This window comes from Fringilla coelebs, assembly GCF_963513975.1.
Source record: "Fringilla coelebs genome assembly, chromosome: 12".
Classification (NCBI taxonomy): domain Eukaryota; kingdom Metazoa; phylum Chordata; class Aves; order Passeriformes; family Fringillidae; genus Fringilla; species Fringilla coelebs.
The window spans coordinates 3184007-3208947 of NC_140038.1; the positions used below are offsets into that span (position 1 = coordinate 3184007).

Consider the following 24941-nt stretch of genomic DNA (forward strand, 5'->3'; position numbering starts at 1 on the left):
GCAGGTGCAGCTCCCCGAGAGCCCGTGCTGGGAGCAGCACCAGGGAGGCTGTGCTGGGACTCTCAGGGCACCACTGCCTTTCAGCAGCCTGGCAAACAACGGGATCATCAGGAGAGCTGACACTGGGACGGGTTTGTCAGTCTCCTCACGTCCTGCTCTGTGTTTTGGCAAGGGCTGGCCCGTGCTGGCAAAGCAACAGAGCAATCCTGATCCAACAGCAGATGGGGCTGAAGCCTAACTCTATTAGTGCCTGCAGACACAGCCGTGCTACCAGGGCTATCACATTTCATATGCTGACTAAATATGTTTCCAGACAAAGCTTTTTGCCAAAAAGCCACTGCCAAAAGCTTTCTCTGTATGACCTAAGAGATAGAAACTCTGCCAGACTGAGATCTGCCCAAACTTTTAGACTTTTTCTAACATATATAGAGTAAAATGCCTTTGTATGTTTCTTGATCTCTCTCAAGTTTTGTTGCTTCAACACCTTGCAAGGCCATATACTGTAAGCAGAAAAATTACATTAAGAAATAGTTCTCCTAGAACCAGAGTGAGAGCACATACAACAATTTTATACTCTGGTTAGCTCCTTCTTTTCATGTGTTTAACAAGCAGAAGAAGGAAAGTTACACTAATAGGAATCTAAACTAAATGCTTTCTTGAAAAATACATTTCTCCATCACATAAAAGCTTTGAACAACCAATTTAAACAAAAGGGTTAGTGCTCGTGTGTGGGTTTTAAGATTTACCCGTGTGATCTTTTTCTCTGGAATTGCATAAGCTGCACTTGCTCTAGAATCCCATCCCAAGGCAGGCAGCTTTAGGGTGTTCCAGGCATTTCCTGCCAGGAACAGGGGGGCACTGAGGAAGCTCTGCAGAGCCCACCTGCCTGGGGCTACATCCTGACGTGATGACCCCACTGCCTGTGTCACACCTGTCACTCTCCTTTGCCCTGACCCTGGTGCTGGCACTTCCTCTAAGCCAGAGAAGGGTTACACTCAACCTGAGAGTGAGAGCTACAGGAAACTCAGCAGAACCACAGTTCTGCAGAGAGAGTAACAACTACAGCTGTGTGCTTCATCCCAGAACACCCCCTGTGTGCCAGCAGCGCTGCCTGCAGCAGCTCACCCCAGCAATCCCACTCCTGGTGACTGTGGAAATGCAGCCGTGGAACCTGCACACAGAGTACATACCAGCCATGTGTGGCTATCCCAGCTCTTTTGGTCTCCAACAGCCAACAGAAGTGGTTTGAACACAGCCCTGACCCCAGGATGATTTGTGACAGTGTGGAACAGAAGAGCCACTGACTCCCTGCTCTGTGAACCCCAGCTGCGTTTGCAACTGGCTCGGGCACAGCAGGACGAGCAGTTCCTGTCACAGGCCCTGACACTGCCTGCAGCTGCACCACAGAGGAAACAGCCACCTTCCAACCAGAGGAAATGGATCTTAAGAAAACAACCCAAACAATTCCAACACTGTGCTACTTTTGTACTTTGAAATCAGAAGCACTCCTACGCTATTTCAAATTAAATCCGCAGTGACCTTTATATGCTGAAGCAAGCATTTGCATTCTAAAAAAAAGTCAGTTTCTTCCTTGCTGGACAACTAAAGCAATCTTTCTGCTGCTTTCCTCTCTTTTAAAAAGAATTACTTTTTCAACTACAGATTCTCTATCATGTGTGGTAATTATGGTGAGAGTAATTAGGAGTGATAAGAGAAATGAAATCTTTCAGTAGGCTGCTGCTTCCATGGCTGTCACCAGCTGCAGCTTGGCAGGGGGCAGCAGAGGCCATCGAAGGGACTGAAAATGCACACAAAGGAAAAAATCACCCTGACATCGCTCCTTGCTGGATTCCAACACTGGATTCCAACACTACCTCCAAAACAAAGCAGGGCAAGGAGCGATCCCGGCACTCACACTGATCTCTCCAGCTGCAGGTGACCAGGTGTCTTTTCTTCCCTGCCTTCCCTGCTTCCACTGACACTCCACGTGCCTGCTAAGGAACAGGAATGTGCACCCTGCTGAGCTCCTGGCTCTTCTGAAATGAGTAGTTCAGGTGACAAAACTTATTTGAAGACGCTCAATCCACGCAAAATCAAGGCAATGACAAGATGTTACAAAACAGCATCAGACTTGTAAAAGAAGTATTAATAGCAAATATGTGACATCAACAGTCTGCATTTCATCCCCGTGCCTCAAAGCCTTTTATGTAAGTTGGTAAACAGAACTATTCACAATTTATACAGGGAACCACTGCAGTGCAGTGACGTTAAGGAACTAAAATTCACCCAGTGAGTCAGTGTCAGGAGCAAGTACAGACAGACAACTTCTGCTCCCAACAGCAGATCGTGACACTTCATTCACTAAATGCTTGAGTCAGCACAGATTATTAATCAGCCTTAAAGGCCAAATCATTCTTTGTGTGTGTGAGACTAATGCCCCGCATTCCAGCAGGTACACAGCTGTGCACAGGAGGGCTTGGCCTGGCCCTGTTGAGTTGATACCAAGCAGTCAGGAAGGCAAAAGCATATTTCAGTGTTCAGGTCAGAGGGAGAAGATGACAGATTTGGAGTTGCAGCGCAAAGATGAAGCAGGGATCAGCTGAGATACCCTCGTCTCAAGAAGCTTCCACAGCAATGCAGCAATGTCTCTCTGGAGCTTTTATTTGTTGACATCATCTTTGCTGAGTGCATGAAGATAGTAATAAACATGCATTTCAGGCATTTTGCCTTTGTTCTAGGTAATTTCAGGCTGGCAGGTCTCCTTTGGATGCATGCTGGCTGAATCACAATGAAGGCCTTCTCCACTAATACTTTATACTAAAATAATCCAATTAAAAAGAACTTAATTGGTGTGCAACATTCCCTACAATTTCAACATTTTAAAAATGAATAGTCTCTGTAAGTACCAGATGGTGACACGCACTAATTAATCAGGCCTGCTCAATGAAGAGCATATGAAAATGAATGCACCTATTAGACATGTGCTTGCAACGCTGTGTGCTGCAGAAATCTCCCCCCACTGACTTTCCTGAGCTGGGACCAGCACCCTCTGGTCTCCTCTGGGATCACCACATCCTGGCACGGGTTTCCTTTGGTTTGTCCTCCTCCAGGGAAAATCCATTTACCTTTAGTGCTGCTGGCCCTGACAATGGGGCTGCAATTTTTATTCTGCAGAATAAACTGCATTGATCAGCATTCTTGGGCACCAGTCCAGTCAGGGCTGCTGCACAACCACAAACCTCTCCCCACTGCCAGGCCTGTCCTCAGACTGAAAAAATCAGCAGTGGGAATTCAACCTGGACTTCCTATACGGGAGTGCCCAAAGGCCACAAAACCACCACGGCTTTGTGGTTTGTCTGAACCACTTAGAGGCATCTGGACAGTCACTGATCATCATAAACAAAAGTGCGAGTCTCACACAGCACGGAAAAAGGGATGGCTCCTCTCTGCCAGGATTTGATTTCTGTTTCTCTTCAATTTTAATGCAATCATGAACATTTTCAGAGAGTGTTTTAAAACCCCACCCTGGGGCAGGTGCTGCCTGGGGGGCAGGGGCTGTGGGGATGCTCCCAGGGAGTGTCCAGCACTGCCCTCCCTCAGCCTGTGCCAGGAAAACCCACGGAATAAAGAATGCAAGAAGCACTATGGGCTGGCACTACTTTATTCCCAAAGTGAAGGATATTTGCTAAATATCAGCTCGATGCAGTACCAAGCCAGAGCACTGACTCTGGCAGAGAGCACAGATGGACATTTCCATAAATGCTGGGCATTACCACTTTTGTTAAAACAGAAGTTTTATCTTGCTGCAGATAGGGTTTTTTTCCTGTTTTAATGTTTCCCACTGTATTTTCTCTCCTTTAAAAAGAGCTTAAATGACATAAGTATTTCAAAATGCTAAGTAAGTGAAGGAAAACCTTAAATATGGGGTTTTTTTTCCTCCCTAAAACTTGCAAGGATAAAACCTGATGGAAATAACCAACGAACTGGAGAAAAAACCTGCCCAGGGCTAGACAATCTGTGATGCTTCAGAAGAAAACAGGCATTTCTTTGCAATTTACCTAACCCAAAGAGATAATGCCACAGAGCAAGGAAAAGGCAAGGAACATCCTTGGGATGTGCCCAGCTACCCTGAATGGATTCTGCATCACCACACTGGAACACACAGAGCTGTAATAAGGCCAAGCTCTGACCTTTGGTGCTGAGGCCCAAGGGGCCAGCCAAGGCAGGTATTGCAATAGGGACTCTTATGTGTCCCAATAATAAGAATTCTTGACATTCTAAACTGGAGATTTTTTCCTTTTGGAAAAAGAAATCATCATTTAGCATTAATAAGATTTTAAATTTATTTGGTGCATTTAGACATATATAAATTCTTATAATGATGATCACTCAGACACAGCATGACAGTATATTCTTTGGGAATACTTTTTTATTTACATGGAAAATTGATTTTATTTTCTACTTTTAAAAAAGTGAGGTAAGCCAAACTACAAATTGTTTGCTTTCTGAAAATGGCTGTACAACATTCTAAGATTTAGCAGCAAATTATGGGTGTACATATCAGCTGACCGGAAAAAAAGCTCAATAATTATAATTTCAAAAAAGTATCCTCAATTCCAGTGCATTTCAGTTTCTCCCTACTTTATTTAAGGGAAACTATGAGAATTAAGCCCTCCACAGCATTTTAAAAGTGCACCTGTAGGACTGTATCTTGACCAATCTAATTATCTTTGATTTACCCTTCCTGGGCTCACTCGAAATTCTGCCCTTTGATCTTTTCCCTTTTGTTTAAGCACACGCAAACACTCGTGGAAAAGAATGAACTTTACCAAACCTCTCCAGAGGTTGCTCACAATAAACAAAAAAGCAATAGCTGAGAAACATTAGAGTGCTCCTATAGTCAGAGAGCTGGGAACAGTTGTGGTTATCCTTCTGCTGAGCACAGCTGGAGAAGGAAAACAGGGTGGATCACCCCTGGATTGTGGAGTCCAGCAATTTTGTTTGCTTCAGCCTCTCTCCCTTGCACTCCTCCACCCTGGCTCCAAAGATCTGAGTGCTGAACACCTGAGGCAGCAAAATCCACATGTGCCAACCCCCAAAACTTCCCAAAACCCCCATTTCAGTTTAGCAAATAACTTGTGGATAGCAAAATACAAAAGGGCATTGGAAAGGATGGGGAAGAAGTGACTAAACAGGAAGCGAAGACACAGGGAAGTGTCAGGGCAGGTAACTCAGGAGGGAGGGGCTGGCTCACAGCCAGGGCAGGATCAGCTCCAACACCAAGGCTGCAGCACAGTGGGCACCCTCCCGTGGTCCCAGTCTCCCCTGGGAACTTTAGGAGTCATTAAATAAAGGCTTGGCAGGATTAAGTTTAAAAATAAACCACCACGAGCCGTTATAAAAAAATGAGGTATTAAAAATAACCCATAAATTACAGCAACAGCACAGCAGGGCTGGGCTGTGCAGAGCCAAGAACTGTGGAGAAATTCAGGAACCAGGTGGCTGAGCTGTGCAAAATTACAGTCCCTTATCAGAACCAGGCATCAGTACAGCACATGGTGAAGGGACCTGCTCTTTATCATCACTTCTGGCAAGGGAACCTGCTCTTCCTACCAAACCGTGAACCAATGGGCAAAAGAGAAATTGGCAGAGTTTTATTTTAAGCTTTTAAGAAGTTCTCTCCAATTCCTAATGGCAGGGCATGCAAATGGTGTCTCAGCAAAGGCCAGGCAACCAGCAGATTACGTGCTTTCTGTGTGAGAAAATCAATGGCATGATTTACTGAGTATTGCACTCAGTTCTATTTATGACATCTCAGGAAGAAATGCTGCATAAAACAGCCACAAAAATATTTTAATATGGAAAGCTTTTCATCCCTTCAGTGAAACAAAAAGATTAGGATAGTTTAGTTCAGAATGGAGACAAATAAAATAATGTAATAGTACATTAAATGATCTGTCACATAAAGAAGACAGACTGGGCGTTCCCATTTAGTGTCTATCTCAAAAAGAAAAAAAAAGCAATAAACCCAATGCAGCATATTTACATCTCCAAAAAGAAAATTATTCCACATAAAACGCTGGCACTGAGATCAAGGGGTCAGTGGGCTCAGAGGAACAAGCAGACACTGATACATGGGACGAGCCATGACAGTTGTACGAGGTGGGGAGAACCCACAGTTCCCAATTCCAGAGTTTGAAAGCAGCAGCATTAACCCTTTCAGTGCAGAAGAGGCTTTGCTCATTACCAGATTGTTCCCATGCTGGCCACTGGAGCAGTCAGGGGCTGGGCCTGCCTGCTCCTCCTCTTAGCAGATCCTGCTTTTCCTGCTTTCAGCTGGAGCCAGCAAAATCACCCCATGCTGCAGGAGCACTGAGATGCCACCATCTCCTGCTGCAAAGGTCAGGCCTTCCTCTCCTCCTCCCACACTCTGTCACTCTGTCCCACACTTGTCACTCAGTCCTGAGCCATCCCATTTGCACCTTTTGTGACTTGGTGTTTGACCCTGGGCAGCAGGGGCTGTGCCACTCCCACAGGTCCTGCAGGACAAACCCACAGGAATCAGCCAGCTGAGGAAGGCAGGTGGAAAGACATTGCTAAAGATTAGTACTGTTTGAAGCTTGGCACACTACAGGCTAGAAAAATGAGGGTAAGGTTAGAGAGGAATGATAGAAAAGGGATTTTTCTTTAAAAATAACCTAATCAATTTAACTTTTGAAGAAACATGCATTACAATTTTATGGTGGAAAATAGAAATAAAAATAAGCCCTATACTGCTGTCTCATTCACTATGTGGTAGAGCAATGCCTGGAAAGGGCCTGAATCTTTGTAAAAACTCCTCCAGTTTTCCATTCCACAGCAACCATCTCCTCCCCCTGCCATCTGCTTGGTGCACTCATTTTGCCTCATTCCTCACATCTATGATCAAAGACAGACATTCTAATTTGAGGGCCTCTTTGATAATCTTGAGAAACTAGCTACAGGTAATTTTTTGACCATCAAAGCTGGTTCCAGCAGCTTACTCTCACTCAGGCTACTCTTCTAATTAGGGTGTCATTTATTCATCCAATAAGCTACTCCACCAAGCAAGATGAATGCAAGAAATTTTAATCTGCAGTCATAAGCCCAAGCAGTGAAATGAATGATGAGCTCCAAGTCAAAAGGTTAAAGATATTAATGTTTACTAGTGTTGAAGTTTACAACAGATAATTTCTTTGCTTATTCTACTTATGCTTTGCCTAAAATCCATTCCCATAAAATGGCAAGCTACCACTGATAAGAATGTTATTAGGGATAAAAAGCACTAGCATAGATGAAATTCAGAAAAGGAATTAGGAGGTACTGGCACTGGATGCTTTTAGCATACAGAATAAGAATTGACTTTTTCCTTATTCTGATGATTAAGTGCTGTGCCTGCCAGCCCACAACACCCCAGTGTGGCAGGCACATCGTGGGGGCTCTGTGTGCAGCCCTTTCCCTCCGTGGGGACAGAAAAGGACTAACAGCCAAACCCAGGGCAACTCACAGTCAGTAATCAGCTTTTTAGCCTTCCAAAAGAGACAAGATGTAGGGCAGGAAAAAAACCCCAGCAAAACCCCAATCATTTATTTTAGTTCCCAAAATCTGATTCCATACTTTAAAATAATTTTCCACACATGGAAAATTATGCAGTGAAGGCATCATTAAATACAATCAAGGACAGAATCAGAAAGGAAATGCAACAGAAATCCTGTGTTAGTTTTTATCCTTACAGTCAATGACTGGTTTTTGCAGCTGGGCAATTTGCTCAATTTACTCCATGAGAAAAGAAATATCCTGCATTTTCACAGACAGATGTTTGCACCTATCAAGTGCATAAACCACTATAATTTTTAGCCAGTGCTGAAGGAGGAGGAAGGGGAAGCAGGAATCCCGAGCAGGCTGCTCCAGGCAGGAAATCGCTGCCCATGTGCTCCGGGGCAGCAGAGCCACAGGGCAGCTGCGAGCGGCCAGCCCGGCACCGGCGGGGGCTCCCAGGGCCGCAGGGCTGAGCCCAGCCTAACGCCAGAGGGGGCTCCCAGGGCCCCAGGGCTGAGCCCAGCCTAACACCAGAGTGGGCTCCTCAGGGCTGAGCCCAGCCTAACAATAGAATGGGCTCCTCAGGGCTGAGCCCAGCCTAACGCCAGAGGCGGCTCCTCAGGGCTGAGCCCAGCCTAACACCTGAGGGGGCTCCTCAGGGCTGAGCCCAGCCTAACACCTGAGGGGGCTCCTCAGGGCTGAGCCCAGCCTAACACCAGAGTTGGACCTCAGGGCCGCAGGGCTGAGCCCAGCCTAACGCCAGAGGCGGCTCCTCAGGGCTGAGCCCAGCCTAACAGACCAGAGGGGGCCCAACAGAGCCGGAGGGCTGAGCCCAGCCTAACACCAGAGTTGGACCTTAGGGCCGCAGGCCTGAGCCCAGCCTAACGCCAGAGGTGGCTCCTCAGAGCCACAGGGCTGAGCCCAGCCTAAGACCAGAGGTGGCTCCTCAGGGCTGAGCCCAGCCTAAGACCAGAGGTGGCCCAGCAGAGCCGCAGGGCTGAGCCCAGCCTAAGACCAGAGATGACGCCTCAGGGCTGAGCCCAGCCTAACACCAGAGATGGATCTCAGAGCCGCAGGGCTGAGCCCAGACTAACGCCAGAGGTAGCTCCTCAGGGCTGAGCCCAGCCTAACACCAGAGGTGGCTCCTCAGGGCTGAGCCCAGCCTAACACCAGAGGTGGCTCCTCAGGGCTGAGCCCAGCCCAGCCTAACACCAGAGGTGGCCCAGCAGAGGCGCAGCGCTGAGTCCAGCCCAGCCTAACACCAGAGGCGGCTCCCCAGGGCTGAGCCCAGCCTAACACCAGAGGTGGCCCAGCAGAGGCGCAGCGCTGAGTCCAGCCCAGCCTAACACCAGAGGCGGCTCCCCAGGGCTGAGCCCAGCCTAGCACCAGAGGTGGCTCCCCAGGGCTGAGCCCAGCCTAACACCAGAGGTGGCTCCTCAGGGCTGAGCCCAGCCTAACACCAGAGGTGGCTCCCCAGGGCTGAGCCCAGCCTAACACCAGAGGTGGCCCAGCAGAGGCGCAGCGCTGAGCCCAGCCCAGCCCGGGCCCTGCAGCCCCTGCCCATTGTCCCTGGCCGTGCTGAGCTTGCAGCCCGGCCAGCGCTCACTCCTGCAGCTGGACACAGCAGGAAACAACAAAGCCGAAGCACAGCAAACGAGCTCTAGCAAAGGAAAGAGAATCACCCCCAACATTCAATTCTCTTTCTTTAGTTCTTCTTTACAGATAGAAATGTTTTCCTAAAGGAGCTGATTGCCAGACACAAATTTTGCTATTTGTGCTTGACAGAATCCTGAGAATACAAAGCTTTTTGCAGCCAGAAAAAACAATGTGAATTTTCTACTCTTGTACTGCTGAGATGACTCAATACCAGTCCACAGGGGTCTGAAGGTAAAAGCAAAACCACACTCATCTGAATTCCTTGCCTTTCAAACGCGATTTTTATGACAGAATGCTTTATTAGCAAACTGGGCTGCTGCAAGCCCACACCAGGAGCCACACCAAGCCCAGGGCAATTACCTTTTGTCACAGCCATTCCAGTGAAACGGGACAGGCTGCTATTACCTGCTCTCTTGGAGGGTCTTGAGGGAGGTTTATTCCTGCCATGTGCAACACTGTGGTGTTTGGAAGCAAATTGTTTGTAACAAGAACCGGTGTGAGACAACAGCCACAGCAGCAGCATCAGAGCTCTGTCCCTGCTCCCTCTGAGCTCAGCCTCCAGGGGCTGGCCAGGAGACACCAGCCCATTCCAGGGCTGAGGGAATGGCTCAGGAACACAGCCTGGCCTTGCTGCCACCTCCTGCCCAGGGGGGGAAGGTGATGCCAGGTGTCCCCGGGATGGTCACACAGGAGACCCTACGCTCTCTGTAGTGCTTAACCCTGCAATTTATGCAGAAAAAAAAAAGAGTTATGGCAGATCTCAAGGTTCTGGGCTCAACCTTGGCTTAATTAGTGGTGGTGGCATATGTTCTGTGATGGTTACATAAACAGGGATGGCATCCCGACCGGTGGCCAAGGGGTTGCCATGGTAACCGTGACAGCCATCAACGCTGCCTTACTCATTGCTTTCCCCCATCTCCAGCAGCACTTCTGCTTCTACTTTGCTATTTTCAAACACAAACATGAATAAATGGAGCTCTCTGGCCTTCTCTGGGAACGAAGCAGCCCAAAGCCGTAACCCCCAGTGCCACTTGTGAACTGTGAGCAGCACCCTTGGGCTGCTGCTCTCCCAGGACAGCCGGTGTTCCACCCTGGGGACAACCAGCAGAACAACCCTTCCCCTGCTGCAGCGCATCCCTGCACACCTGCAGGCCAGGCACTGTCCTCTGCAGCCCAGGCTGCTAGCCAGAACTCATGATGATGATGTGCTCATGCCTTCCACAAGCTTTTCAGCAGCTTCACTTCTCTCAGTGCAATCAGACAAGCCTGGCCTCAAATCTTTTTTTCCCAGTTTACAGCTATACATAAGAAATAAAATGCATTTCCTCCATCTTTTTTTTCCAGTATAGCCAGTGCACATCTCTGCTTTCAAATCTCCTGCTCTCCCCCTCTTTACATTTTCTTTCAGACTGCTCATAAAAACCCCTGACTAATTTTAGGACAGAGCATCCTGCTCAGTAGCACCTCCTACCTACACCCAGTTTCAGACCTGTCACCTATAGCCAGGCCTAACCCACAGAACATCCACTGCATTTTCATCATTTTGGTTTACCAGTAACAACATAGAACAATGAAATTAAAATATACCAGATTTAAAAGTTAATTTAGCCTTTTGTATACTTGTTAATCAGGTTATCTCTTTGTCCCTCACTAAAATCCAGCACCTGCAAAGACAATACAGAGGCACAAGGAAGACAGGAAACATGGTTTTTCAAATACAAGGAATTTGTGTTTTATTTTAAAGCTGTTTTAAAAAGCAAGCTTTTGTTTGCAATAGTATCCAGCAGTTATTTGACAGAAAAACCACTAATGTGAATAAAGATTAAATGCTAAATTTTTTGGATTTCAGTGATTTGCAGAAATATTTTTTGGCAAAACCAGAAAATGAGTCACTACTAACTTCACCTTCTGTGACTGTTTCAAGTACAAATCATTTCTCATCTGACAATCACTCAGCTTTTAAAGCCAGCTGTTTTATAAAGCCTTTTGTTGAAAGCTGGTATGTGAACAGTGATCCCAAAGCCTTAATTTTGAGAGAAATTGCAGTATGTCAAACTCAATGAAGGCAGAAGACTTGTTTGGATGCCAGAATTCTGTATGTAAAAAAAAAAAAAAAAAATCAAAAAAGCTGAAGTTAATAATAGGAGATTTATCAGCTGCCTGGATACAGGTGTAGGATTGGCCTCTTGGTTGCTTCATACAGCAGAGCTGAGAAACTGAAGCAGATTTACTCTGTGCAGGTCTTCAAAATACATGTTAATACAAACATTTCTGTTACATAAAAATACTTGTTTCTTCTTCCTTTGCTTTGCTCTCTAAAGAATTTCCTTACTGCAGGAACAGGAAGAGTAAAGAAAAAAGTGGAGAGACAGTGATTGTGAGGAGCAGCTCTGCACAACTTCTGTTCACCTGTGGCTGTGCCAAAGCAAGGCTTGGGTTGAGGAGCCCCTGCCCTGCCCTGCCAGGACACAGTGCAGCCCCTGGCAGTGCCCCAGCTCCCAGCACTGCTGCTCCAGCCCAGAGCTCTTCCAAGGCTGAGTTAATCCAACAAAGGACAGGCTCTCAGTGCTGATTAGCTCTGTGTAGTCAGGAGATAGACTGGAGCCTCTGCCTCCAATGCCCCATGTGAAATCTCTGCTCTCCACGTAAAGCCCGGCACATTAACCATGTCTTATTTTCCCATTTTTCTTTTCAGGGAGCCTGGATGGATTGTAATGCACATGGATAGACTGAAATGCTCAGCAGATGATTTTGCTTAAATCTCAAGTAAGACAAATGTGAGGAGATCTTCAATCACTGCCCTGGGAGGTGTGGGCGATGTATTACACTTTACAAGGAACAGCATTTGGAAAAATTCCCTTTTCACTCCTCAGCCACTGTACTCTTTTAATTACTTGCTAAACTTGGAGACAGAAGAACGGGAAAGGAAAAGGGCAGAGGAGACTTGACAGACATAATGAGATGGCTGCCTGCTGAAGTGAGGCATCATTAATGCCTGGGCTGAAGGAGGGCAGGCAGATCCCTCCCCTCCCCTCGAGGCAGCAATTCCTGCAGCCCCTGCTCTGGAGCCACACACCAAGCTCCAGGACATCCTGCAGCCCCTGCTTTGCAGTCACACACCAAGCTCCAGGACATCCTGCAGCCCCTGCTCTGCAGTCACACACCAAGCTCCCATCCTGCAGCCCCTGCTCTGCAGGCACACACCAAGCTCCAGCAGCAAGTTCCATGCTTGGGTCAAGGCCTTTGTTTCATAGGCTATGATGGAAGATTTCAGTCTGAGGCTCTGTAGAAGTAATAAAATAAATTCTGCCTCAAATCTCCACAAACCTGTAATATGCCAGGAACCAGAGACAAATGAAAGTCTCTAAAGGTCCCTGGAATTTTACCACTTGCTCTGCCTATGCATTCCCTGGTGCACGCTTCATTTTTACTGAAAATTCAGTGCAAAGAAATAAATTAGGAAGAGCTGTCATACTAATTTTTTTTTGAAGTGCAATTTCAATCTTCCCTATGAAAAATGTGATTTGAAAACTCTTACAGATATTAGTATCCAAGGGCTACAGGTTTTTTAATCTGGTTGGATTTGATGAGCTGCTCCACACCAATGTGGACACCTTTGTTTCTTTGTAGATGCAAACATGGGAGCATCTTCCCAAAATCCTGAATTATGCCCTGCTGCTAAACCAGGAGTTCTCAGGTGAGTACATCCTTTTCTTACAGAGGTAACCAAGTTCTGACTCTGACACGCTCACAGGTCATGCATCAGGTTCAAAAGTTTTGCACGAGTAAAGCACAATTGAGAGCATTATTGTCTTTCAATATTATTATTGCAATATCTGGTGATAAATGTAATGCCACAAGTGTACAGCTTTAATTGAAATGTAAACTAAACTGTTTGTTGATAGTCTCCTTCAATTGTCCTTTGCTAATGCTGAAAATAATTCTAATAATTACTGTGCCCAAAACATCTGGGAAGGAGATCAAAATCACTATCTGAAAATTAAGTACAGTAGCAGTTCAGGGGTTAAAGTCACATAAATGGTGGCTTCTTTAAAAATACACCTCTATAGTTTGCATAGTGCTGTAGCAGAGAAGTATCAATTAGACATATTTATAAACACAAACACAAAAAAGGGAAAGAAATCACAAGTATCAGATCCATTGGGATATTCTGGTATCTTCAGATTGACATCTACAGAAGACACACACATCCCAGGCAGAAAGCTAAAGTGTGACCAGATAAAAGGGGACTTAAATCTGAGAAAATATGATGACAAACCAGAAATATTATACTATTAATGAATTCCAGGAAGAATTAAGTTAGCCAGCTGATCCAGTGAAAGATGTTAAAGCGGGGATGGTTTAAAGGCCACCCCATAGAAAGCAGCCTGTGAGAAGCCAGTGGGGAGGGTGAGTAACACCCAGGCAGACCCTGCTGGAGCAGATCCACGGGAGCTCACAGCTCTGGTCACAGCCCTGGCTTGGGGATGATTCCCACTCTGCCCCCAGTGGGTCTGCTGGACCAGCCCAGCAACGAGGGGCATTGCAGCCCCACATCACACACGGTGTGCCAAGCTCCAGCAGGGAACTGCCAATCCACATCATGCACTCCAGCTTTTAAAAAACACTGCAAGTCTTCAATTCCTATAGTAACCTTGTGGACATGAGAACGTGCAATTTATGGCAATTATTTTATAAGGGAGAAGGGGAGAGGTTACAATAGGATTATGAGGAAGGAACTTCCAAACCCAGTTCTAAAATTATCATCAGCTTTAACAAATCACAACTCTAACCCCCTCTCCTTTTTGCTTATTCCTAAAGCCTTTCTTCTTTCTCCTCTTATGCTTAATCTGATCTAAATTCTTTCAGGATGTCAAGGGGATAAATCTGCTATTAAGAGCTACTAGTTTCCATTTGCTTTTTAGAAGTGGGTGTGTGACAACACTCTGAGGCATTACACAGGCAATTAGGTATGCACAGGATGCCCTACTCCAGAGAGACAATATGCAGAGAAGTGGAGGCTAAAGCACTTCTGCATTAACAGGAGGACCCTCCAAATGCTCTGCACAGTGTGCTCCAGGGCCACTCAATTGTCCCACAGTGTCAGTATTCCAAGCAGAAGACATTTAACTCTGTTTCTTCCCAGACCAAAGGATCAACACAGGAATCAGGTATTTATCCAATGCCAGTAATAAGATTTCTGCCTAGCAATTTCCTGTAACTTAAATGTAAATGATGCATGTTCTTATGAGATATTAAACACAAGCCAAGTGCTTTAACAGAAAAGTAGGAAACACCCCAATGATCTCTGTGTTTTGTCATCATCGGTGACTGCAGCCCTGAGGAGCCTCCAGCTCCTGCCAACCAGTAGCAAATAAGGACTCAGTGCAGCTTCGAAGAAATGATGGCACTTTCTTATGTGCATTCAGAAAGAGACAGCCATGAAGCATTGCCTTGCTAAATGTTATAAAAGTTCTTATAAATATTCATGTGCAGCATTTGTACTCTGAGTATTTAATCATTTCTTTACAAGAAAGGAACAGGGAAAAGGGGAGAGGAAGAAACTACTGTTTCTTGAATTCCAAAGAGATCAAGGTAACAGAAGAGGCAGGTGATCTATAAATTAGTCAGCACCAAACCCAGAAACCTACAGAAAATGAGAAATTTTTCAGGTAGATTTTCTTTTTTCATTACATCTTTGCAGGTATTAACCTAACGATTTTTTTGATAATTTGAATTTTTACATCATTGTCTTTTGAAAAACAAGCCTGATGTGTTGTTTCTGACATTTGTGTGAAGACAGACTGAGCTGGCTGCACTCTGCACTCCAAAGCCCAGGGTGCCAGGGAAGGCCAACCCCAGAGCAGCAGCACTGCCTGGCACAGAGGCTTTGTGCCAGGGGCGCTGGATCCATCCCTTTCGAAACAAGGCAACCCCGACCAAGGGGGAGAAGGACGAGGAGGACTCCATGGATAGCACAAGGCTAATTAATTACTTCATTATGCTGTATTATGCTACATCTAAACTGAATCTGCACAAGCACCCAACTCAACTGCACAGGATCCTGCTGACCGACAGGCCAAGGAAACAAACCACCATCACTGTGGGTACATAAGCTCCATGTTGCATTCCACTCTGGCACAACACAGGAGCAGCCAATGAGATAAGAAATATTTTGATCATTCTTTTCTCTGCTTCTCTCAGGTTCAGAGAATTGAATCCCACACAATCCCTCTGACCCAGCAGGGCTGAGAGCCCTGCCAGCCTCCGTGCAGGCACTGCCTGTCCAGCTCTGGCCATGGCACACAGCCCTGCATCAACGCCTCTCAGAGCTGAATTTATCAATACTGCTGGGAATGAATATAGATTCTGTAACATGTGCTGACAATACAAATGCCTGCTCACAAGTGGCTTGTGCACAAAAGAGAAAACACATTGTAAAACAGCTTTGATGTCAAATTATAAACCTCAAAGAAAAGCCAAGAGATGTGGAACAGTAACACCTGAACTGCTCAGAAATCACCCAGCAGTCAGGGCTCCTGCATTGCTGTGATGTGGCCTCCAAGCCAGAGCAAGAAAGCCTTGGACACTTTTTCCTCTCCTTCTACAGCAGGAATAGCAATTCCTGCTGCAGACACGTGTTACACCGAGGCTGTGGGTACCAGTGCCTTTGCAGGCCCCACAGTCTGGATGCCCCTCCCCAGGATGCTGCAGCTCAAGGAAAAAAGAACAATCTCAGATGTTTATTACTGCAGGCCCAGCTCCTTCACACACACCTTGGCTGGCAAGCAGACCCAGTGCTGGCTGAACAGGCTGGGACAGCAGCAGTAACAGTGGAAGAAGCTTATTGCTGTGGTGCTTCTGGTTCCCTGTTGGATCAGCCAAGGCAGATTCCTGCCAGCTGTACCTGTCTGTGCTCTCAGGTGTATTGGACAAGTCTCTGTGGAGTCACTCCAGGCCCATGCCATGTTTAGAATTACAAAGCAAAATGAAAAGTGGTGCTGCCTTTTGCTTCCCTCAGGAAAACTGCCTCTTGCAAATGGTTTTATCATTTTCATTATATCCTGTTTGATTTGCTTTACCATCTTGACTGAAACAATAGCTAAGACATAATAGAAAAAGATTTTTCCACAGGCTGGTTCTAATTACATTAAATCTCAAGTGAGATAGGACATTTAAATAAGAAACAACAACTGCAGAGTCTGAGATAATGACATACCGAGATACCAGGCTTTTTGAGAGAGCCATTAAAATGATGCATGAAGCATTACAGCTACTCCAATTGGGTTTCAACACGAAAGCCATTCCTTCTGTGGCACAGTGCTGCAGAGAGAGGTCAGCACTTACTGCACTCAATGTGCTACTCAACAATTAGGAACCATTATCCCTTATGCTGAAGTTGCAACATAGACTATCACAGGCTTAAACTTCTGCATGAGCTGAGGCAGTTGGGAAGGCAGGGTCTCTGGGATGAATCACCTCGTGAACCACAAAACAGAGTGGAGGAGCTTCTGAAGAGCTCCTGGATTTTGCTGCAAGTTGTACCTTTAATATTTTGCCATCATAACTGAATTCTCTTCATTTCCTGGAAAATAATCTTCAGATTTTCTGGAAACCACTGAAATGCAGACATGCCAAATGGAGCCTGTGGCTGTGTGTCCTGCAAACACAGTGCCACCTGTGACAGTCCCACTGCTCATTTGTTTAACCTTGGAGCACTGCCCAGCTGTGCTGCCTGTAGGGCCCTGCAGCAAAGTCCCCTGCTGGAAATCAAACTGAGAAAGGGAGCTTCTGTGGGGAGGAAAGGACTTCAGGCACTTCCCCTGTGCCTCCCTTTCCTTTGGTGACCAAGTGCTAACCCAGGCTAAAGGGAAGGAGATCCTGAGGGGCTCGAGGGCACCCTCAGCCAGGTGGCAGACAGACTCAGTGGGGTGGGAATGTTCATCTGCTGGAGGACTCTGCAGAGGGACCGGGACAGGCCAGATCCATGTGCCAAGGCCAACTGTATGAGGTTCAGCAGGGTGAAAAGCGGGGTCCTGTCCTTGACTCACAACTCCCTGCAGTGCTGCAGGCTGGGGCAGAGGGACTGGGAAGCTCCCCAGCAGGAAGGAAGGACCTGGGCACAGCTGGACATGAACCCAGGTGGGGAACACGGCTGCTGGTCCCTGGCCTGCAGCAGGAGCAGGGCAGTGACCATGGCCCTGTGCTGGGCACTGCTGAGGCCACATCTCACACCCTGGGGTCACAGGGGGGGCCCTCACAACAAGGAGGGCACAGAGTGCAGGGAAGCTTCAGGTCAGAAATGAGGGAAAAATGTCTTCCCTGAAAGGGCTGTCCAGCCTGGCAGAGGCTGCCCGGGGCAGTGTGGAGTCACCATGCCTGGGGGATTAAAAAGCCATGTGGATTTGGGGACACAGGTCAGCAGTGGAGCTGGCAGGGCTGTGTCAGTGGCTGGACACAATGATCATAAGGATTTTTTCAACCTTAACAATTCTCTGATTCTGTAATGGGGCAGAGCAGTTCACCAACTGCCCGTGCTCCCAGCTCATCCCTAGGCTGAATAGCTGACATCAAACCATGGCTAAGTGGCTCTGCTCCATGGCTGAGCTGAGCCAGGGCTCTACTTACACTCTGCTATCACTTTCTTATCTGTCCAGCTACTTTTGCACAGCTGTCATAGGAACGTTTCAAGGCAATTAGCGAGATACTGAGGATTGAGAGGCTTTGTTTCAGTCAATCAACAAAATCTGTGATTCTAAATTCTATACTGAGAGAATAGAAATTTTCACAGAAGCAGGTCAGTAAGTAAAGCATTCTTGTCCAAGTAGCAAAACATTAATTCTCTATTAATAATCAAGTCCACAAAAGAAAATTTACGAAGTTTTTTTCAGCACACAAAATAAAATTATTTTTTTGGGTGTGTATTGCACACTTCAGCCTCGCCCCACTGAAGTGCTGTGACACACAGATTGTCTGTGTTCAGCCAGTGCCAGGGCACTGCAGGATGATGGCTCAGACACAGCTCAGTATTGCAGTTCTGTGACCACGTGGCAAAAGCATTTGCTAAATGCAGCTCAGGTAGCTGCCCAGCACTGCTGGGGATGCCTGCATAGAGCCAACCTGAAGAGAAACACACATGCAACTATTACTGCTTGTGACAGTATTTAATCTGCATCAAACAAAGAAGGAATTTAACTTGTACACCTTTCCTTATCAACTACTGGTTTTGTTAACTTCTTTAGGCCCTTATAAGGTTTATAAGCTAAAATTAGATGGCCATGCTCACCTCCATGACACCTGTGAACAGCCCCAGCTTTCAAACTGCAGCAGCTCCACCTGAGGGTGGGGAGGAGGGGTGGATTTCTGTCAGGTCAGGGAGTGAAGGACATCAGCAGTGAGGGCCTCAGCCTCCCTCTGCTCCCCAGAAGTGCCAGGGGAGGTTTCAGCAGGTTTTGTGCAGCATCATGGCTGGAGCAGATCCTGTCCTTAAGTCCTTGGGCTCACACTGACTGCACTTTTCCCTCCCCAGCTGCTGGCACAAACCTTCCCCACTGGATCCCACTGAAACACCAACATGCAATTTTACATGCAAACTACACAAAAGGCTGTTTTGTGTATAATTTGTGTATAATTTTTGTGTATCATTTGAAAACTTGCCAGTGCTGCTCATGAGCTGAAATAGAGGTTGCACAGCTCATGATGACCTGAGAGCTGAAGGGAGCTGAGGAGTGTCTCCCCAAGCCAGGACATCCCTGGAGCCAGTGCCAGCACTGCAGAGCTGGGAACTCAGCAGCACAAGGGCAAACCCCAGAGCCTGCACTCCACAAGGGGCTGGCACCTCTGGTACTGGCAGTGCTGTACCCCAGGGCACCTCACCCACTGTCTGTCACACACTCCTCTTCCTGCACAGCCTGGTGGTCTCTCATTAATACCAAAATTCACAGAGCACATTTCATCTTTTATAAAACCCACTGTACTTTCTAAAGATCCACCTTGTCTTCCAGGCAAGTGAAATAACACTTTCTTTCTATGGCTCCTGGGAGTTGTTTTCCATCTTTATTTTTAAAAAAAATTATTTAGATCTTGCAATGCCTATTTCTCAGCCAGACTGTCAGGGATGTTAATGAGATTTATCTGCACAGCCTCTCTCACTCTCTGCCCCCTTTCATTCTTTGACACACAAGTGCTTTTATGTTGCAGGAAATGAGGACAACAGAAAGCTGCAGATCCCATGAATGTAAAAATTGTCTTGAAGGCATGGAACAATCCAGCCCTAATTACAGCCAGCTGGAGCCTGCTCTCTTTGCACAGATACTTAGATAATTAACTGAATACTGACTGATGCAAGACTCAAGTATGTCACTACCAGATATTCAAGGTTAATTTTTGTATCCATCACCAGCATCAAGCTTAGTGGATATTATCAGCTCAACTCTTGAAAATCAGTAACACAGACTCATAGTCAGGCAAGGACTATTTTTCCTTCAGTAAGCTTGGTGCCATCTTTCTTTAGCTGCAGAAGAAATGTCTTTTACATCAACAAGGCAAACTCATAAATTTTGATCCATTTAATACCTGTAAATTCACTCACTTAAAGCCTTAAACTTAAATACACTGAAACCACAACAGTGATGCAATAAAATACACCCCAGACTGCTCCAGTGGGCATTACTGGAGTAACACATGTTTATTTCTCAGAGTATGACATCTTTGAATTGGTGGGTGTGTGTATCCCTCCTCAGTAAGCTTTATATGGATGTTGAAAGCAAACAGTTTTATGCTGAAAACCAAATATCCTGATTTGACTGGGCATATATCTGAAACTATTACAGGAGGGGACAACAGAGATAGTGCTCAAGAAGTCTGAAATGTCTGTAAGTCAGAACTGCTGATGCACTTCTCCTCCTGCATGGAACAATAAATGTTCAGATTGTGAGGTACCTGAACTGTGCTGTCAGCAAAAAAACTGAAAGAGGAAGTCAGTCCCAACAAGAGAAAGTTGTCTGTCTCAGTTCCACTTTCAGCAATGCCTTCCCTGGAGACAGGGATTTTTGGACAGATTCAATCCCTCTGACTGGTTTACAGCTGTACTGATAGGAGAAAACAAGGTGTCACTGCTGCTTATCAAGTGGTACTTTTATTCCTGGTTACTAATTCAAGAGATGACTGTGAAAAATCTGAAGTATTTTAACCTGTCAAAGATGTTCATAAGAACAGCAATGCAGCACAGCAAAGCCCCAGTACAAGAGGAACAGAACTAATCAGTAATTGGTAGAGCTTGGGTAGGGTATGCAGCAGATAAGCTGCATGCATCTCAGCAGCCTGCAGTGCTCTCCAAACATCTGGGTGGGGAGGCAGGAATCTGAAGAATCCGGAATAGGGATTCTTTTCATTTTGTATTTGATTTGTCCTCGCACCTTCTTATCTAGTAATGGAAAAATAAACAATCCCAGTTATGTTTGCACATGGCCTGCCATACTCCTTCAGCAGGAAAAGTCTGAATTTTGTGAAATATCTTTGGAATGCCACTGTAATGTAAATCACAAAGCACTGCCACCACAGTGCAAGTTAAAGTGTAACCTGCAGTTTTCCCCAAGAGAATACACAGAATTTATATCCCCAGAAATGGAAAGCAACAGAACAAAAATAAAAGCTTAGCAAAAAAAGTAGGTTAACTCATATAGAGAATGATACATAAGACAAGGCTGAAAAAGAAAGCAAGGCAGGTATTTTGGGAAATATTTTGAAGTCTCTTTAAAGCCCTGCCTATTTGCCTGTGAAGTATTTCTGCTTAAAATATAGATATGCTAATGTTCATATTTAAAATAGAGATGATTGGGCTGAAAGAACTCCTCTTTGTAAGAGCAAAGGAAAAAGACTGTGCACCATCAGCAGCTGGTTCTGAGTGCATTTTCAGAGTTTTCCTGGGGAGGGTTAAGGAATCACAGGATCATTAGGGGTGAAGGGGTGGCTGGAGGTCATCTACTCCAGCTCCAGGAAAATGGATGTTTGAGAGGAAAAGCTGCATTCTGGATAAAGTGAAGAAACCTTTGGAATGTGAGAAGCCTCCAAAACTCCAATTATTTTGTGTTAAAGGGGGCATGAGAAGTGCTGCTGCAGGAACTCCCTGGATGAGGTAGGTGCTGTAGTACCCAAGGGCATCCAGCACTGCCCAGAACCTTGGCACAGTGGCACTACCTGCATTCCATGGAAATGATTATTGCTTGCAGCAGGTCCAAATGTGATAATTATCTTTTTCACCTACAAGTTCATAGTTTTCTTAATTGGAAGGATCTGAACTGTATGCAGGTTTCTTTTTTTGGTTTGGGAATTTTTTTTGTTTGGAAGAATGGGAATGTGTTTCTTGCCAAGGCCACATCACATAATAACAGACTAGAGAAAAATGAAAGGACCCAGTATGAAAAATACAATGCAATTATCACCAACTGAGCAGCTGATAAAAGAAATGACAGAGTAAAACACACAAGTTTCACATGATGGAAATTCAGGGAACGTGAATTTGTTACAAATATTGAGCAAATGAAAAGAGGAGACCTCACCATAAGCAAGACCTATCACCTCCCAGCCACAGAAAGCTTCCTCCTCCTGCAAAGAGCCATCTGCCATCCCATCACAAAAGGAGCTCCAAGATCCCCAGCAGCAGATCTGCCTGGATGGAACTCACAGGGGCATGGCCAAAATGAAGACCAGGAGCCCCACACACTTACAAGATAATTTTTCCATTTTGCCCTGTTTGTTTGAAATTTCCAGCCATCACTCCAGCAAGAATTCAAGCAAACACAGCCTCAGCTGCCTTCTATCAGCTAAACTGACAAGGACAGAATTTTTAACACACCTGTGATGGGCACATTTCAGAGATAAGTCTGAGTGAAAACAGAGACTGCAAGCGTGAAAAATCTGAACTGCCCTCTGGAAAGAAGTGCATATAGGGACATGGAAAAAATATTATTAAGTTATTGTTGCTTAGTCTGTCAATGTTTCCATTTTGAATCAGCCCTCAGCCATTAAAACCTCAGCTGGAAAAGCCTGGTTGAACCTGACAAATGAACAAGCCAGGTCTCGGGAAGAAAAAAAGTCATTTTTCCTTAACCCCCAACTCAAACACATCCTGACTTCAGTATCTTCAGCTTCTTTTGAGATCAGTATCCTCAGTTTTGCATCCTTTTGTGCATGTGCAATTGCAGTTCAAATGTTCCTCTATCTGTTCCCTGTTTTACCCTCAGAGGGAAGCAGCTGGCCTGTTCTGCAGGGGAGCACACCCAGCACAGTCCTCTGTGCCCAGAGTTTCTCCAAACTGCAAGCACACAGAAATGATACAGCACTTGGAATCTGGAAAACTGTTCAGGAATACAAACAGGAAATGCACTATAGAAATGTAAGATCTTTAAAATAATGCTATTATGGTTATTATCCTAAAAACCCATCTAAGCCAGCAGCCCTTGCCTGTCCCTGCAGATACCTCACTTTATCTCAGCTCACATGGATCACAACAGGCTCCTCTTCAGGGCCAGCATTTTCTGCTCCTTCCTTGTTCTTTGTGCCAAGCCAAAGAGAAGCAACAAAGGCTGGTGTTGTTCCTGGAGAGGAATGGCTTCTGCAGGAGTCAGTGGGCAGTCTCCTTTCATGCACACACAGGCTCGAGCTCTGTACAGTGAGGGAACCTCTGCAAACACGTTCCTGGTGCAGCCTTCTCCATGGAGAGCATCCCACAGAACGTGTGTGGGTCCTGTGTGTGGGACAGGAGCCTGGCAGGGGCCTCAGAAGCCTCTGTGTGGCTGCAGAGCCAGGCAGGCTGAGGTGTGTGAGCTGCCCACAGCCTCCCATTGTTCCTGGGAAGGTGGTGACTTCCTCTTCATTGAATCTTTCCCCTTACTTTGTCCTTCCTTCCTGATGATAAATGCAGTTTTTATTTTTCCAACCAATTCAACATTACTTTTAGAAATTTTATCACTCATTCAGATTTCAGTCAGTGAGTCAAGCGGAAAAAATGTGTTCTGAAGCTGAGAGAAAACCCTCCCATTTAAAATCCCTGAGCCAAGAGCACCTCCCAGGCAACATCCTCCAGCTGTTCTCAGAGACAGAAAGAATTTGTGCACTCCATCAGTTCCCACCTAGGCCACTCCAGAGCATCTCCAGCAGGAAGGAGATCTACCTGCCTAGAGCAGCAAGCCCTGGCTCTTCCCAGGCCTCATCCCACCCAGCTCTTCCCTCAACTGCAAAAACATCTTGGTGTTCAGCTGATGAACATCTTCCTGTGCCAGCAGAGGAATCTATCCCATAGTATTGCTCTCCCTGTTTCTGGGCCTCTGACTGTCACTTTTATCAGCTAAATAATCGTAATTTGAATGCAGAAACAATTATGGGAACCTATTTGCTCTGCTGAAGTCCTTGTCCCCAGCAGATTTACAGTTAGTGCTGTTTTGTCAAAGGATGAATGCATGAAGAAGTTGTTCTGCCAGGCAGGGATGTACAAGGGAACAGACAAAACATCACCTTCCAGCTTCCCAGGAATGTTTCCTCTCATGATGGTGGTTAGAGCCTGTTTGTAGCCCCTCCTGATTGCCTGCATACAGACAAGCCAAGGTGGTGCATTTTCCTTAGAAGAACGGGCAAGAGTTTGTGGCTAGGACTGCTTTGTAACTCGTGCTGCTCATATTTCTGGCTCTACAGTGCCCTACATCCCACTGAGGTGCTCCAGCTCCAAAACTTTTGCAAAACAGACATGAGAGCTGGAACTGTCTTTTTTTGTTCTCATTAGACACGTGAGTGAATCAGATCTGAGGATCTATGCACACATTCAAAGAGAAGGGACTGCAGGGCTACAGGGAACAACAGAGAAAAGGCTCTAAGGAGAGCACAGTAAATCTGAAAACCTGAAAGAAGCAAAACATTTTTCTTTTAAGTTCTTTTTGAGCTTCATTTGTCACCACTGCAGACAGATGGAATCTGCAAGCCCTCCCTTCCTGCCAATGCAGCAGAAGACACTGACACAGTAGAGAAACAACTCTGGCAACAAACCAGACAACTCCTAAAGAGGGGAACTCAGTGAGGGAGGAACCCAGCAGCCTCCTGAGCACCTGGTGCACTGGCTGGGCTCTAAGCTCTTGGCTGGGAGGCTCAGTGCTGCTCTGACAGTGCTCTCACAACAGACACAGGAGCACAGTGTGGATTTCACACAGAGTTGCTGACCATTTTCTGAAATCCCACCCTTGGCCTCACAGAATCCTTCTGGGGCACTGACTGTTCTCCCACTGAAGTTCTAACACAGACTATGATACAGGGGTGGAGTGAATACCTCACCTGGACTGGTAAATAAGAACAGGGATATTTGTGAGGCTCAGAAATGCTGGCCTAATTTTTCTACCATCAGTCAAAAAGAACTACTGTCAGATCTGTTCACTCTCCCTCTAAAAAATAAGAGGGTAGAATAAGAGATAAGCATTTCAAACAAAACCACAGCACATAACAGATTTCCTTTGTTTTGTTCATGACAAATGAAAGGAATGTGGTGAGATATCATTTTGGATATTTGCAGTTACATCACAGTTTTCTAACTAAGTCAGATGGTACTGAGCTGGGGTTTGGTGAGGCTTTGAGGAGAGCACAAACACCTCCTTTCACTCTCTTGCCTGAAAAAACATGGAAACATCATCTTGGTGTGGTATTAAAGATGTGCTAATTCCCCTCTACCCCTTTAAAAGCTTCTG

General features: G+C 45.9%; 1 protein-coding gene across 3 annotated transcripts in view; it reads right to left on the reverse strand.

The window, feature by feature from the left end:
- Nucleotides 1-24941, reverse strand: part of PEAK1 (pseudopodium enriched atypical kinase 1) — a 110528-nt gene that overhangs the window by 37301 nt on the left and 48286 nt on the right. The window lies entirely within an intron of this gene.